Source organism: Juglans regia, chromosome 13 (assembly GCF_001411555.2).
Source record: "Juglans regia cultivar Chandler chromosome 13, Walnut 2.0, whole genome shotgun sequence".
In the NCBI taxonomy this organism is placed as follows: Eukaryota; Viridiplantae; Streptophyta; class Magnoliopsida; order Fagales; family Juglandaceae; genus Juglans; species Juglans regia.
Genome location: NC_049913.1, coordinates 16,852,811 through 16,869,629, shown reverse-complemented (window position 1 = coordinate 16,869,629; position 16,819 = coordinate 16,852,811). Strand labels below are relative to the sequence as shown.

At 34.9% G+C, this 16,819-nt stretch overlaps 1 long non-coding RNA gene across 1 annotated transcript; it reads right to left on the bottom strand.

Moving 5' to 3' along the window:
* Nucleotides 1-10,682: 10,682 nt before the first annotated feature.
* LOC108981241 lies at nt 10,683-12,237 on the bottom strand. Its single transcript, XR_004797911.1, has 3 exons — nt 12,077-12,237; nt 11,858-11,973; nt 10,683-11,075 (listed from the first exon to the last, which is right to left on the bottom strand). It is a non-coding gene; the product is annotated as an uncharacterized LOC108981241 (long non-coding RNA).
* Nucleotides 12,238-16,819: the final 4,582 nt, after the last annotated feature.

Here is a 16,819-nt window from a genome sequence, read left to right as displayed (position 1 = left end):
AAAACTCACTTTTCTCTTTGTTTTTCTCTCACTTTCTTCACACTCTCTTTTCTTTCCACTCTCTTTTTCTTTTTCACTCTCTTTTTCCCTTTCACACTCTTTTTTCTTTTCACTCTTTTTTTTTTCTATCACTCTCGTTTTCTTCATCTTTTTTTGTACTCTCGACCTCACAATTATTTTTCAACTCAGTCTCTCTTATGCTTGAGGTCTTATTCTCACCCTCTTGTTTTTTCTCTCTCATTTTTCTCTCCTTCTCCATTTCAACCACTATTTCTTTTCTTCTCAATCCCATCTTCACTCTTGCTTTTCCGCTCAATCTCACTTTCACTTTCACTCTGACCTTCACTCTTACTTTTCAGCTCATTCTCACTTTCACTCTTGCTTGTTTGCTCAATCTCCTTTTCAATTTTTCTTTTTTTATCACTCTCACTTTTACTCATTCTTTTTTTATCACTCTCATTTTCACTCTTTCTGTTTTGAACAACCTCACATTTCAGCTTCAATTGATCCCCATGGACCTGTGTTGGAGTTAAAGGAGCAAGTTTGATTGTTTTTCCATCTTTTTCAAAACTGTACATGTTCCTTAACCCATCATGGATCACGTTCCTATCATACTGCCATGGCTTCCCCAACAAAATATGACTAGCAGGCATAGGCACTACATCACAAAGCACAATATCCTGGTATTTTCCAATTGAAAAAGAAACTAGCACTTGCTTATTTACCCTAACCTCCCCACAATCACTCAACCACTACAATATGTACGGTCTAGGGTGTTTCAAGGTACATAAATTCAATTTCTCAACTAAAGTAGTGCTAGTCAAATTAATACAACTCCTCAAATCAATGATCATACTACATACCTTGTTGTTGATGTGGCATCTAGTATGAAAAATATTCTCACTCTGATGCTCTGCTCTATATCATCCATCTTAATTTGTGTATTGAGCGCACGCCTAGTAACTAGAGCATCACCAATCTCTTCTTTCTCATGCCAATTTTTAACACTAGACTCACGTCGCCTCCTATCTCTCCCACCTTGCAGATTTCTAATCATAGCTTCTTGATTATCCATACTATCCCTCACTTCACCCAACACTAAGTTCAACCGCTCAAACTGTTGTTGCATGGCTTGCAACACAAAGGATGAGTTCTCTTCCACACCTTTTGATGATGAGTCACTTCTATGAGACATCATAATATGCTGCACAAAAAGAATGTTAGTGAAAAACCTCACACACTCCCTTACGTGTTTACACTCGAATAATGACACTCCACTCGTGTTTCACTCTTAATGGCTTTTTCCCGATAATAGTCTCACACCCTCTTGCCTTTTACCTCAATAGCTTTTCCGCTCAAGTTCTTTAAGAACTAGTTGAACTAAATCAAGACAATACAATCTTGTATTATTCCAACCAGTAATATAGATCAAAGAAACAAGGAATGAAACAAATGACACGAGACTCAAGGAATTTATACGAGGGAAAGAGTAATTATAAAATAAGATACCAACTAGAAAGATGTATTCAGCTCCTATGATGATAAAAACTCAATCAACAAATACTTTCTTTCTCTTTGTTGTAACTATGTAGCAACGTTGAATACGCCACCTTCTCTTTTCTTCTTCTTCTTCTTTCTGTTTTTTTTTTTTTTTTTTTCGAATTTTTTTTTTCTTTTCTTTTCCTTTCTTTTCTTTTCTTTTCTTTTCTTTTCTCTACTTCAATCACAAGCAGCAATATTCGATTGTGAAAATCAAGCAATTGAATTCAAACACACAAGCATAGACAATGAAGTAGAAGGGAATCAATGGAACGACACTCCAAGCAATTGACAAACTCAGAGATGCAAGAAATCCTAGAATTTTGAAACCCTAGGAGATGCAAATTTCAGCCAAACCCAAAACCCTAAGAATTTCGGCAGCCTACTTTTTGTTTCTATTTTTTTTTTTTTTTTTTTGGCAACCCTAGAACAATGAAGCCCTAGAATTAAATTTAAGAATGCTAGAATTAAAAGATAGAATCAGACCTGATTGGAAACCTTGCTCTAGATACCAAATGATATGAACCCGCGGGAATGAAATCCCTTGAACCCACAGTCAATTTGAAAACTCCCCAAGAAAGCCAAAATCAAGTCAATGGATGAAGAACCTAGACCCGATGAGAACTCGTTTCAAGAACCTAGATTATATTAAAATCTAGACCCGTTGAAGAACCCGTCTCAAGAACCCAGATTACAAAGGAGGAACGCCACAAAGGTTGTGATTTACCTTTGATAAGTTCAAAAGTTCAATTAAGAACAAGAGGAGTAAAACTCAACTCACAATGAATAAATTCATCAAATTTCATAAGCTTCATAAACTGATTAGAATGAGGCTACATAGAGTATTTAAAGCAAAACCTAATTAAAACCCTAGATAAAATAAAACCCCATCTTCCAAAAATACCCCTGAGTGAACAGTGCCGCGGCTACAGTACGGCGCTACAGTAACTAGGCTGCAGTAGCCCTAACCCTAGTTCAATAAAATATTAACTTTCCCAACATGCCCTTACATAGGCATAAACCCAATTATTCTAAGCAAATAAAATAGGTCCTTGAAATTAATTAAATAAGTTGAAAGCCTTAAAGTGTCCAAAGCCTGTAAGTCATGTTGTTGCCCTTTCCATAGCTTATGAAATGAATCAAAGCATAATCTTCATCGTTTAAGCCCTTGAACTTGTATTTGGCCCATCTGGAACTTGCAACATATCTTTAAGACTAGGCCCACCTTGGTTCCCATCACTAACCTTCATTTCCTAAGGGCTTGGTTCAAGATTTTTCTTGAACTAGGCCCATGAATGCACTTGGGTCCTAAAAAGCCTCACCAAAATTACTAATGGGCTTCCCTCTCTAATCCTTAGCTCATTAACACTAAGTACCAATATTAATGCTAATCCCACTATCAACCTTAATGAAAGTGATTAACAAAAAAAAACCTAATCTAGAGTACTTAAGGGTTAATCAAGAGTTAATTAAGCGGAGTGTTACAAGAAACTCAGTGGACCTGATGGTGTTATGTTACATATATATGCATTTCTTTTTTTATTTGATAAATTTGGATGCCAAATGGATTGATGATTTCACGTTTTGGTACTTTTGGCACCTGTTGTCTGGCATTTTATTTATTGGAATGTGTTCTTAAATAGTTAGTGGACAGCATTAATATTATGTCTACAATTTTCTGGTTTAATCTTGGTGCATATTATCATGTCTCTGCACATAATTACCTTGGCGTGCCAATAGGCAAGCAATGCTTGTTAAGAACCTCAATGTACTCATTATGCAGTGAAAACGTGCAAACGATTAGAGTGCCAATTCTTTTGAAAGCTATCTAATTCCGGTGTGTTTACATTTGGACATTGTGGACATTAAAGTGTTTTTTGGGTTAATTGTTAATGTTATTAATATATTTCCGATGTATGACTTTTTGTGTATGTTTACAAACAGTACGCTCTCCAATGTTAGAGAATGGATGATGACAATAGTTCAACGGGAAGTCCACCAACACACGTTAATGTCGATGGCAAACATGTTAGCTATTGGACTAGAGGGAGTGATAGTGATGATCGGGTCTCATGGAGGCAATAGATGTCGTCTGCTTAATTAGGATCCTGACCTCTCGACAAGGAAGGAATTGCCCAATGCATCAACATAATATAGACCTCCGTAAAGATCAATATATTATACAAATTTTGAATGGACATCCTGATAACTGTAAGGACTTGTTTCGCATGGAGGTACCCACATTCCGCGCATTATGCTCATTGTTACGTACAAATCACTTGTTGCATAATTCTAGAAGATCAGTGACGGTGGAGAAATCTCTAGCTATGTTTTGTGTGCTTGTGGGCCACGAACAAGCCCAATGCATTCTTGGGGACATGTTTCAACATTCAACATACACAATTAATAAACATGTGAAAAGGGTGATACATGCACTATGTGAGCTTAGGAGACATTTGATTGCGCCAACACACAGAGACAGTGTGCACTCCTATCTCAAGCAACCACCGAAACTTTCATTGGTTTCAAGTAAGAAATCTTCATGTAAATTTCCTTTCCGAAAGGAAATTGGAATTAACTTCATTTAGTAACTTCGAGATCAGAATAAACATATCAAAGGTAGTTCAAATTAACGATTTTATTTTTGATTTGATAGGGATGCATTGGTGTGATAGATGGCACCATAATGGACGCGATGTACCAGCTGAGGTACGTGAGGCATATCAAAACCAGAATGGGAGAATCACCCAAAATGTATTGATTTGAATATGAAGTTTACATTTGTATACATTGGATGCAGTGATTCATCTGCCCATTTTCCATGGCTGCCCGAAGGTAAACATCTTATAATATTTACTTTCTATTTTTTACCCTTGGAAGTGATTTGTTTTTCCCTTTATAAATATTGAACTGTGTGCTTTGGATTTAAATGGATCTCTCAGATAAGTATTATCTTGTTGATTATGCTTTCCCATGCACTAAGGGATTTCTACCTTTATCCAAGAGAAATGCACGAGTGATTGTCACAACTAGCGTAAATTTTGAGGGTATAAATATTATTTTAATTACCACCACTCATCAATTCGTAATATCATAGAATGCACTTTTGGTGTGTTAAAAGAATGCTTTAAAATTTTGAAGTTAATGTCTGCATATTCGGTTGGGAGGTAATGACTCATTATTACAGTATGTTGTGTGCTACATAACTTCATTCCAACGGTGACTTTTGATGACTGGATATTTCAGAACTGCAGGGTGTAACTCCCTGTTATTGAGCATGAGGTTGGTGACGAGACATCCTCATCTCGTAATGTGGATATGACGACTGAAGCAGGCCAAGCTATGGCTATAATAAGAGATGCGATTGTCATTCCTATGTGGGCAGCTAGGGGTGGCCATTGATGGTGTAATTAAAATATCGGCATATATGTAATATAGCATTTTTTGTGATGGTGTACTTTGTTATTGTTCCTATAGGTATTTCATACATTCCAAAAATTAATACCGGTATGATTGGCGCTTCCAATATAAATATATCATGACATTACTTGATTTTGTAATTACAAATATATAAAATTGTAGGTTTAACGTAAATAAATTATGTAATACAAATTTAATATATAGAATATTGAAGTGTCAAACAATGATGAATTCTTAAATTACCAAATCAGAAAAGTAAACTTGAGTTTTCCAATTTTTCACGTGTTGTCCATTATTATATAATATTTAATAATAAGAAAAGTTACTTTTTGGTGCATTTGCAATTTTTTGCTGAATGCCTGTATAAAAAATAAGTTTTCTTTAGCCCCATGGAAGAAATTATATTTCTGGAAACATTACATGTTTCTTGATTGGATCACAAGTAGACGTTGGTAAATTTTTTTTTTTAGGACGTTAGGAAGTTTTTGTAGTGACATCTCCACGTCGAATTGATATACATTACAAATTAAAAAATATATAAAATATTTTTAAATATTAATTATTGATATTATTTAATACAAAACTATTAAATTATTTGTTCCTCTTTGGAACGGAAATTCCTAAGTTATGGGTTTAACGGCAGCCAATAATATTTTATAGTAAACTTATTTGATTTTCTTATGCCCTAGTTAATGAGAGTGGAGAGGCTTCTTCTATGTATTTTGAGTTTGGAATTCTGGACATGATCATGTATTTTGGGTTTGAGTTTCAAATTCTTCTATGCATCTGGACAATGTTCATCATGAACAGGGCTTTTGCTATGATCAGGTGGCGGATGATACGAAGTTGATGCTGAACTCTCTAAAATATAATGATAATGCTCATTACAAAAAGATTCTAGATACATTCCAAAAGTACTAGTTGGGAGCATTACAAAATCTAATTACAAATGGCCTAATAACCATAGGCTGTTAGTGATGGCCAACATACATAATTCTTGTTCAAATATATAATATAATTACAGCATAAATCACAATAAAATAGAACCATGACAATAATAAAACTTTTAAGGTTCCCTTGAACTTCTTTTCCATAGTTTTAAATTTTGCTTCTTCAGCCATTACATGTTCATAATTGATCTTGTCGTTTCTTCTTTGAGCTAATTCCAACGTCATTTTGCAAAAACTGTTTTGTTCCATTTCAAGATCAATCCATTGAAAAAAGCCGCATGTTTGTTGATCTTATAGTTTAGACAATTGTAAAATCATTTGCCAAAACTAGTATCTTTGCCAGAAGTCCTAAGTTTGGATGGAATCCCACAATAGCAAAGTGGTCTCTCCAAGCTTGGTCTTGCTCTTAAACTCCAAGAACTTGAACTAGCACCACTGTCAGTGTGTTTCATATTGCTTGAATTCGGATCATGTTAATGCAACTGCATTAGCAAACTTGGAAGCTAGTGTAAATGTATGAATTCAGTATCCAATACAAACAGTTGCACTTACCTGATGTTTATGTTTGTACAAAGATATGCAGAGCAAAATACACATGTCTAGAATGGTTTACTCAAGACCAAAAGAAACTACTCTCCATAATACTTGATACAAATCTTGAAAATAACCTTCAAACTTTCTAATATGGTAACCACGTTTTGAAACTACTTTTTTTTTGTATGTTTAGAGTAAATATAAGTAGACAACAATGTTTTCTGGCACATTTAATCACTACTCTACACCAAATCAGATAAGGATGCATCCAAAAGAAAACCATATGCATCACCTTTTGTTCTTTTTAAAATCTCACAAGCCCAAAGATGGGTTTAATCATGCAAAACGTAAAGCAGTAACAAAACTTTTGCTTGGGTGTATTACAAATTTAAACATCCACATATTACACATTTAATATGAAGCACATTTAAATGGGAGGGTAAAAAGAGCAACTTTTGATCACTAGATGAAAAAGAAGGATGGAATTCCAAACATATCATAATTCTCTTGAGAAAATCCATTCTTTGCAAACCCACAAATCATTGAATTCCAAGAAACTAGATTCCTCTCATGCATACATTCAAGCACTTTCAATGCTTCCCAAACAAACCCACATTTTCCATACGTTGCAATCAATGCATGGAACTCAAACACATCAAACATCAACTCCGTCTTCATTGGAGTCCCATGAATCACATTACAATCAATGCATGGAACACAAACACATTAGGCTTAAACTCCATAAGCGAAATGCACTCTGTGAACACGCTAATTGCACCATCATAAAACTCATTTCTAGCATACCCACTACAATTGCATTTGAGAAAAAAAGATTCTTCCTATGTAACCCCCAATCAATCAGAAACCACAGAGTGATTCACAGATAAAATTTGTAGCAAAGTGCAGCATCACAGATAAATTCATTTAAAGAAACAAAGTAATATAACTTGCATCATAGCTCATCTACCCATCACAGATATAATTTGCATCATAGTTCAAATTTGCAGATAAAATTAATTTAACTTTACCCTATCTCGTCAGGAATGGAGGTTATCATCGCTTGCAATCCCATCGTCCAATTGAGAGGGTAAGGGCGGTTTCGTTCAAAAAGAGATTCGGTTAAGGCGATTTCCTGGAGGAGGGAGGGAGGGATTCGGTCAAGGGAATTTCATGGAGGATGTTGCTCCTTATAGTGTCGTGTATGTATTTTCCTGGCTCAGAGAGGAGAGAGAGAGAGAAAGAGAGGGAGGGAGGGAGGGGGGACGAAAGTGAGGGACATAGAAGTGAGTTCCTAATTTTTTTTTGGAAAAATCTACTCATAGGCCGGTCTATGATCACACGGCACACGAATTTTTGGCAAACCGGGTCCACTTTTCTTCCTCCGGTCCATCTCAACTCTCCCTCCCCGAAAACAGATTTCCCTCTCTCGACCAAAAATCAAGCTTCTCCCTCCCCAAAAACCATTCCCTCTCTCAAGCGTCTCCCTCCGAGATTCACAACCTCTCTTCAAAAAACCATTCCCTCTCTTGACTACCACTACCACGACGGAAACTCGACCCCTCGAGCCAGATGTAGGACGGAGCTCGACCCCCAAACCCACGACGGACTGAGTTCGACCCCTAGAAAAGAGACGGATCTCGACCGAGAGAGAGAGAGAGAGAGAGCGAGAGAGCTTCCTGCCGGTGTTCTTCACAAAGGCGATTTGGGTAATTTTTCTCCTACACCTAGGACATTGTCTGGGCCAAGAGCCATAGTTGATGTTGTTTCCATTGTCTGTACTCCTACACCTACGTAAAGTTGTTTCCATTTGGATGCTGTGCGGCAAGACCCAGCCAGATGATGTCTACTGGTTGGTAGTGATAGGACTCTTAGTACCCTGCATACCCAAAAGGGGGCTCCGATTAAAAAACAATGTTTTGATTTTGTTTCAAATGCCATGTAATGTAATCTCATTGTTATGGTGATTGTAATCTGGGCTATGGAAATATGTAGGGATATGGATTGATAACGCCACTTTGAGAAATGAATAACAAGTGTTTGTAAAAAGGACTCAAAGAAAACATTTTGCCTCAATACTCAGGGTGCCCCTTAGTTTGGTACCCTTGATATATCTTATGTAGAATGTATTTTTTGGTAATGTTATTTGCCTAATGAATTTTGCATGGGGTCTACTTTCTAGGACTACTTTCGTGTGTATGACCACTTTATTTTGGCAAATCTGTTGATGGAGTCCTTTTGGCAAATCTGTTGATGGAGTCCTTTTGGCAAATCTGTTGATGGAGTTCTTTGCTGTTGATAGAGTTCTTTTGACAAAATGACCACTTTCTTTGACAAGGTGTCATCTTCTCCTTATTTTATCATGGAGTTCTTTGCTGTTCTTAGACATATTCGTGAACCATTTCTCCGCAAAGGCATAGATTTGTGGTAAAGTGTTTATAACGCCTCTCATATACTGGATGTTGGGTGTTATGGTGACCATTATAAATTAGCTTTTCCTCCTAAAATCTTCTTCGTAATCTCATATCTGCTATTAATATTTGGTTGGAGCTGAAACACTTGGAACTTCATTTTTCATTTCATTTGGTTGGAGCTATTAATATTCGTGAAACACTAAGAGCTGAAACACTTGAAGGTGAGATATTGTTCAGTTCAATTTCATTTTTGTTTCTAATAAGCACCTATAAGGAGGGAAAACTGCACGTCATGACTAACCAAATCCCAATTAAAGTGATATATTTAGGAATAATCAATGTGGTCTAGGTTTAGGAGAGGAAATGGTTTTCTGAAGTTGATAAAAGAAATAACAGTTAATTTATTGTATGCCTGAAGTATTCAAATATATCTAGTTCCACGTTTGTGGCTTTGTCTTGTGAGCTTTCATTTTCAAGAAGCCTGATGCTTTTTCTTTTTTATAATCATAGTGACTTTCTTCGGGTATAGCTATCATCTCTATGTTTATCATCATTGTACACCTTTCATGCTAATCCATTTTGATATTTTATCTATTTGGAAATTGGAATTGGTATGTTATATGTATATCTGCCAACCACAAGTTCAGAAACTTAAACCACAATCTCACAGCCACGTGATCAGCAAAAATGTACACTTATTAGCTCTAATAATTGTATTGTATTGGAATAATTTAGGAACAATAGTGAACTAGAATATAATTTCTTTGTGAAGATTCAAACTTTGTCTCAGATTTTTGCATCCTAATGAAAGGAATATATCATGACTTTTCTCTACTGTTGGTTCAGGTGTCAACTTGGCACTCCTCTCTAGGGTCATGTCATCCCGGCTTTCCCATGGAACCTATAATGGTGGACTTCTTTGAACAGAAGCTAGGACAATTGCACGAGTGAGATGACTATGGCTGGATACTTGGGTCAGAGTAGACTCTTGAATGTCACCCTACTTCACTCTTCATTTGCATTTCCTCCATTGTGGCATTCCATCGAAACTCCGAATCTTTGGGAAGGGTAATAGTTTTGGCAGAAGAAGCCAAATATAAAGCAATGGAGAAGAAGTATAAGGAAATCTTAAAAGTGTTGTTGACATCGTGGTTGTCACTTATTGTGATTTTTTATGTAATTTTTATGTATCCCAAAAACATGTCTGTATGTCAGGCAGTGCTTCGACTCATGTCTGTATGTGATGTAATTAGTCATGTTTAGTAACTTTAATGAACATGTGATGTAACGAGTTAACTTTTGTCAATGTTTATGAATGTTATGGACAGGTTTTGACATAAGGGCCTTTTCACTCTCTCTCTCTCTCTCTCTCTAGTGCAAAATGCTCAAGATGTAATGCATGCAGATAAGCGCACTTAAGCATGCATTACGAATATATACATGCAAGCAAGAATATACGGCAAATTAATTAAGAATAATCTTGCAAATGCTATAAGAGAGGCTGTATATACATGCAGCAACCTGTAAATCCAGCAACCTTTTTTTGTTTTTAAAACAAAATAACTAGTTATGTTATATACCAAAAGGTGCCATACCGAAATTGAAAAATATTGGAATGCAGCAAAACAAGGCAAAGCTCAACCTGAATGAGCAAAACTCACATACAGTCAACCTGGTGCATTTATAATAAATGAAATGCAGCAAAACAAAGTATAACTCAACCTATAAAAAGCAAAACTCAACGCTAGCACAACCTCTAATAATCCCAAAAACATTCCACCAACAATTGTCACATACAACCACAATAGCGAAATAAATGTGCACAAAATACTTCAAGATTTCTATGATTTATATAATAATGATTTTTATACAAGTACTGCATTCGACTATCTGTACATTCTTTACAACCACAACCGCCAACAAAAAGGCTCCAGCATTTTACAAAATACTTCAAATAACCCATCAAAAATATAATAATGATTTTCATACACATTGAACACCCACAAATCTATACATTCTTTACAACCACGACCTTCAATAGAAATACTTCAAGAAACCCATAAACAATGCTTCACAAATTCTCATCATTGCCCGATGGTGTTTGTTGTGTGACAATACTATATTGGGTTCCAACAACAACATCTTCAACATTAGCACCAACTTGGGGGGCTGGGACCTCAGCAACTCCAACTTGTTCGTCATCAAATATTTTTCTACAAGTCTAATTTCCAAAATGTCAGAAAATACACATCTATTAGAAATTAAACAAACATCTATCCAACATATATACAATTAATAAAAAAAACCGAGTACCTGTTTCTTCTTTCTCTTGGTTGCGGCCTTCTCCAATAGTGAAAATTATGTTTATCGCTGCTTTCTATCCAATGCAATTCTATAAATCTCTCCCCCCACTTCTCCCATCCCTTGGTAAGTAGAATTTTATGAACCTCAATAGATTCTACTTTAGTGAATCAATAGACAATCACCATGTAAATTTTCCATTAAAAAAAACTAGTATAAAGGAATCATAGTTTTGAAATGAATTATAATGGTCTGTTTTAATAGGTAGGAATCCCTGCACTGCATGTTTATTCATAAATGCAGCTGAGAAATATAGATATTAGTTGTTCATAAATGTAGCTGGAGCAACAACAAAAAAATGATTACTCATACATTTAAATTACATACATCATACATTAATTGAAAACTAAAATAAAAAAATAATTGACTTTTAATGCAATTTTCTCATACTTCATCAACTCTATTACACAGCGCATCAAAAAAATAAAACACCTCGCAACGGCACTCATATGTGCAACCCAATTGGCTTTTAATGCAATTTCCACTCTTACACAAGACGTATAAAAAAAAAATTAACCTACACTAACACCAACCCTAAGTTCCAAGTTCACAAACAAATTGAGAAATGAAATCTATCAAATATACTGTGATTTTCGGGCAATAGTAGGAAAAAAAAAAACTAAAGCAAAGAAAAACCCAAACTTTATCTACTGTGATTTTCGGTGCTCTGTTTTCTTTGCAAGAGTTGACACAGGGGGTAAACCATCAAATGAGAGCTCCACGTAGAATGGAACAAGCAGCACTGATCTGGAAGCGAGCTGAAGTTGAAAGAAAAACATAAAAACGAGATTGTAACACATAAGAAAAACGGAAATGGCTCAAAGATTATAAAACAGGAAAAAAAAAAAAAAAGGCAAAAACCTGTGACGTTGAACGTGGAGCTGAAGACTCGTCGATGCAAGCTGATGTTGGCGGTGGGTCCGTCGTGGATAGCTTCTCGTCGGTAGTCCCAGATGGTGGCGAAAGTGAAATGGCCTCTGTCGGAGGAAGAAGAGGCTGCTGGCTCTGCTGGCTGGAAGAAGAATGGAGGAAGAATGTGGGTGTAGGGGGAAAAATGAATTCGAAAGGGTATAATTTTAGGTTTAACTAAACGAGCGTTTAACATAAAAAATCACCTTCACCTTGTGCCGTATGAGAAAAAGGGGAAGGTGAATAGAAGGACTCTTTTTTTTTTTATTCCTCTGCAATGCGGTCCACCATTGAGAGAAACTGGAGACACGTGGCAGGCCACCAGTGGATGTTGTTATCTACAAAAACGTCAGTAGCATCTCATCTTTTTTCTTTTTCATAAATATTATCAATAATTGGTAGGTCCCACTCAACTTTATCAAGTTCTCCAAAAAGAGTCAAAATCATCTCATCTCATCTCTATAAACAAACACACATATTTTTAAAAACTATCTAATCTAATCTCATCTCAACTCAAATATCTCAACATTATTCACATATATCTCAAAAAATCTCATATCATCTTCGAAAATAAATGAGACCTTAATCCTAATAAGTAAGATTTTCACTTCAAAAACTCGGTACTCTAGGAAGGACGTTGGTTAATTTGTAAAGAAAAATGCTAGGTACGGGTGCATTCCTGCTATTTTTTTTAATATTAGAAAACAAAAAAAAAAAAAAACAAGAATGTATATGATAATAAGAAATGTTGATAAATACCGGATGGTTCTAAAAAAACATGGGTCTTTAACTCTCTCTAATTTTGTATGATTTATTGATTATGTTTGTAGTGGGTACCCCATAATTTATATTGTATCCACATGGGTGAGAAAGTTACAAGTAGTTAATTAACTCCCCACCACTAAAACTTAACTTTCAGGAAAGTTAATTAACTATCTATTAGAAAACTTTATAAATGAGAGTTTTACGTACATTAATAACAATAGTGAAAAAGTGAACGTATAAAAGAAAAGTTATCCTTTCTCTATACAATTTCCTAGAGAAACCATCTAGATCTCTAGATCTTGAAGTGTGGAATTATTTAGGAGATTCTAATAGCCTCCTAAGCAACACAAATGTGCAACCATAACAAAGTGACGTGGGCTGTAAGAAGAACAAAGATTCGGATTGGTGGGGATTTCGCTCCACTTAAGGTAATTCAAATTAAGCTTATTTAACATTGGTATCAAAGTATATGCTGCTTGTTTTTGCCCATATGAATATAGTTACATGTTGTTTGATGCTTTGGAACGAGTTTAAAAGCATGTAATTCATGATATGCTGTGACTGCTTATATTTTGGATTTTTCATTAGAGGCTATGGTATGACAAGTTTAATGTTAAGTTATTTACATAAAAATATTTCTTATAATGTCAAAAATATGTCCCTCAGATTTGGTGATGTTTCGTCGCATTTAGAATAAGAAATTTGAAACCCTAATTTTAACGTACATGTTCAAATCGTGACTTTGAACCAACTTTGAACTAACCAAATGTTATTTTCTAAGATTTTATATGGTTATAAAGCTGGGTTCATAAGTTTTAATTTGACATATCATACGCTTAATTTGGACTTAATATGAGTAAGTTATGATCAATTAAAAATGGGTCAAAATCAAGAAAAATTAGAAATTTGGGTTGAGGAAGAATATAATGAATAGTAACTTTTTTACCAATCTCATTCTTGTCCATGGAGAGAGAGTGTACTACACACCCTTGCACTACAGGTGCATTTTTAATTATGTTATAGATACAAATATACATTAAAATAACTGAACTTTGTGTTTGTACATCAGAAAACACCAAGAATGACGGAAGTGATATACACTTTCCACCGTGGGAAGTGAAGTAGAGGCAAGATAGCCTCTAGACCCAAAACGAAGCCCACATGCATAGGAGGAGCATGGGGACATGTGCAGCAGCTTCCGGTTTCCACTTTTGGTCACGTGTGGCAAGTCTACTCTTGTGTTGGTATCTAAAGTTGATTCATATATTGTTTTGTTGAAGCTAAGAGCCGAAAAAATATTTTTTAAATCATTTTTATTAAAATGCTTTAAAAAAATTTGATAATAATAAAAATTATTTTTGGGACACTTTTTATACTTCTTCAAGTCCAATTTTCATGTGTTATATGAACATTTATATAGATTATTTGTGAATGCATGTATTGAATTGATATTGTTAAATGTATGTCCATATTGAATATGTGTCTCTAAATTTGATGATCTATTCAACCCTTCTCATTAGTTGAGAATGTGGTTTATCTATCCATTGAACCATCATGCATACCTTTATGATTGGATGTTGAGTTCATTATTATTTTTTAATTAAAATAGATATAGTTGACAATGCCTGGTAATTTGTTGTGCTCATGTGTAATGTATGTATTTATTTTTATGTGAATGGATAAGGTGCAATTTATAAGTATATCAATGATGTGGCATGCCTATTTATTTATTGTTTTCTTAGAATATATGTAGTAGGATTTTTTTTGAAAATGTAATATTCAGAATGTAATTTTATATGTAATGTATGTATTTATTTTTATGTGAATGGATAAGGTGCAATTTATAAGTATATCGATGACGTTGTATCCCTATTTGTTTATTATTTTCCTAAAAGGTTTGTAGTATGATTTTCTTTGAAAATGTAATATTTGGAATGTAATTTTATTATTGAGGCCATGTAAAGGGATGTGTTTCACCTCTATCAATATACTTTAAGATCACTTTAACATGATGCACCAAATTACTAATAAGGCTTCAGGTGGAGCCTATGCGCAATGTTAGCACCATAATTATGGGTCTTTCATATTTGATGAATGAATTATATATATATGCATGAGTTATGAGTTTTTTTTAAGAATCGTCTATAAATTTTTTTCAAAATTAATTAGATGTAGTATTTTGACTTATATAGTGAGAGATGATTACTAGTTTTTTGCAAAATTTTGATCTCATTATGTAGGAAGGAATTTCATAGTTTAGTTAGATTTTGAAATAAAATTAAATATGTGTTAATGTTAATCTCGCAATATAGTGATAATGACCACAAAGAACATAGTTGTTGACCTTACTAAAGAATAGAAACTGTATAGAACCAACTCTGATATGTGGCATAGGAAGATCAAATATATACTTAATGAACAAGAAGTTCTAGAAAATCTGCCCAACCTTATGATACACTTGAGGAAGGGAATACTTCCCAACATCGTCGTGATATGGAAGGGGCAAAGAAAGATTGGTGTGCACGCTTTACCATGCTTAGCAGCATGTACAATTATCTTATTGAGAAGTTTGAGAATTGCTCAATTGCTCAAGATATGTGAGACTAGCTAAAAATTGCCTATGGGGAGACATCAGCTACTAGGCTTCGTGCTCTCACTACGAAGTTTGAGCAGTATGTTAGGGACCCTAAACATACCCTGACTAAGCATTTGAGGTCCATGTTTGCCTTGATTTGTGATCTAAAGGCTTATGACAATAGTTTCAATGATGAACAAGAAGTTACCGTTGTCATACTATCTGTCCTAATCAACATGGGGGCAAATGTTAAGACACAATGAGAATATTAAGAATTTTGATGATATATCTCGTCATTTGGAGTTAGAGGCGGAGCACATAAATGTGCATCATAATATTATTCTTATTTTCCAAATTGGGAAGTGTAAGGCATTTAGACCTAAGTGCAAGCAACCTGGGAGATCTTCTGGAGCAACAAATAGTATTGGGCTAAGGGATGGGATGATAGTCAAGCATTGCAGAGGCAAGCGTGCTGGCAAGGACAGGTGGCAAACAGTACTTTGAGTTGGCACTTACCAACTTAGGATGCATCTAGGGCACTTGTTACTTCTTCATGATATGCTTTATGCACCTGGTGTTCAATGTAATCTATTTTCAATTATTTATATGTTAGAACTTGGTTTTACTTTTCATTTTGATGGCCCTCAGCTGAACTTTTATTTGGATAGGGCTTAGTATAGACATGGTTTTCTTTCGAATGGTTTCTTTATGTTGAATTTAGATAATTCTTCATTTTCTTTTATGGCTACAAATAATGATAATATTGTTTCTAATTCATTAAAATGGCATGCTAGACTAGACCACATAGGAAAAGATAGAATGGCTAGACTAGGTAGAGAAGAACTATTGGAATCTCTCAATAATATCTCTCGCTAATATAAGCCTACCTGTGTATGAGCCTTTTTTAGTTGGTAAGGCCTATAGGAAGCCTTTTGGAAAGGCTTCTAGGGCATGTTATCCTTTAGAGTTAGTTCATTCTGATATTTGTTGACCTATGAATGTGGAGACACACATGGTGCCTCTTATTTTCTCACATTTATAGACGACTACTCATGTTTCAATTATATCTATATAATCTCCCATTGCTTTGAAGCATTTGACTACGTCAAGCACTTTGTGGTTGAGATTGAGAATCAAAAAGAAAAGCATTTAAAAATTCTACAAACTAATTGGGGTCGAGAGTACTTATCTAAAGAGTTTTAGGGACTATGAGCAAAAGGGGATACGCAAACAATTAACGATTCCCAGCACACTACAACAAAATGGTGTTGCAAAAAGGAGGAATCGTAGCTTATTGGAAATGGTTCAATCAATTATGATGCAAACTAACTTGTCAATATCATTTTGGGGGATGC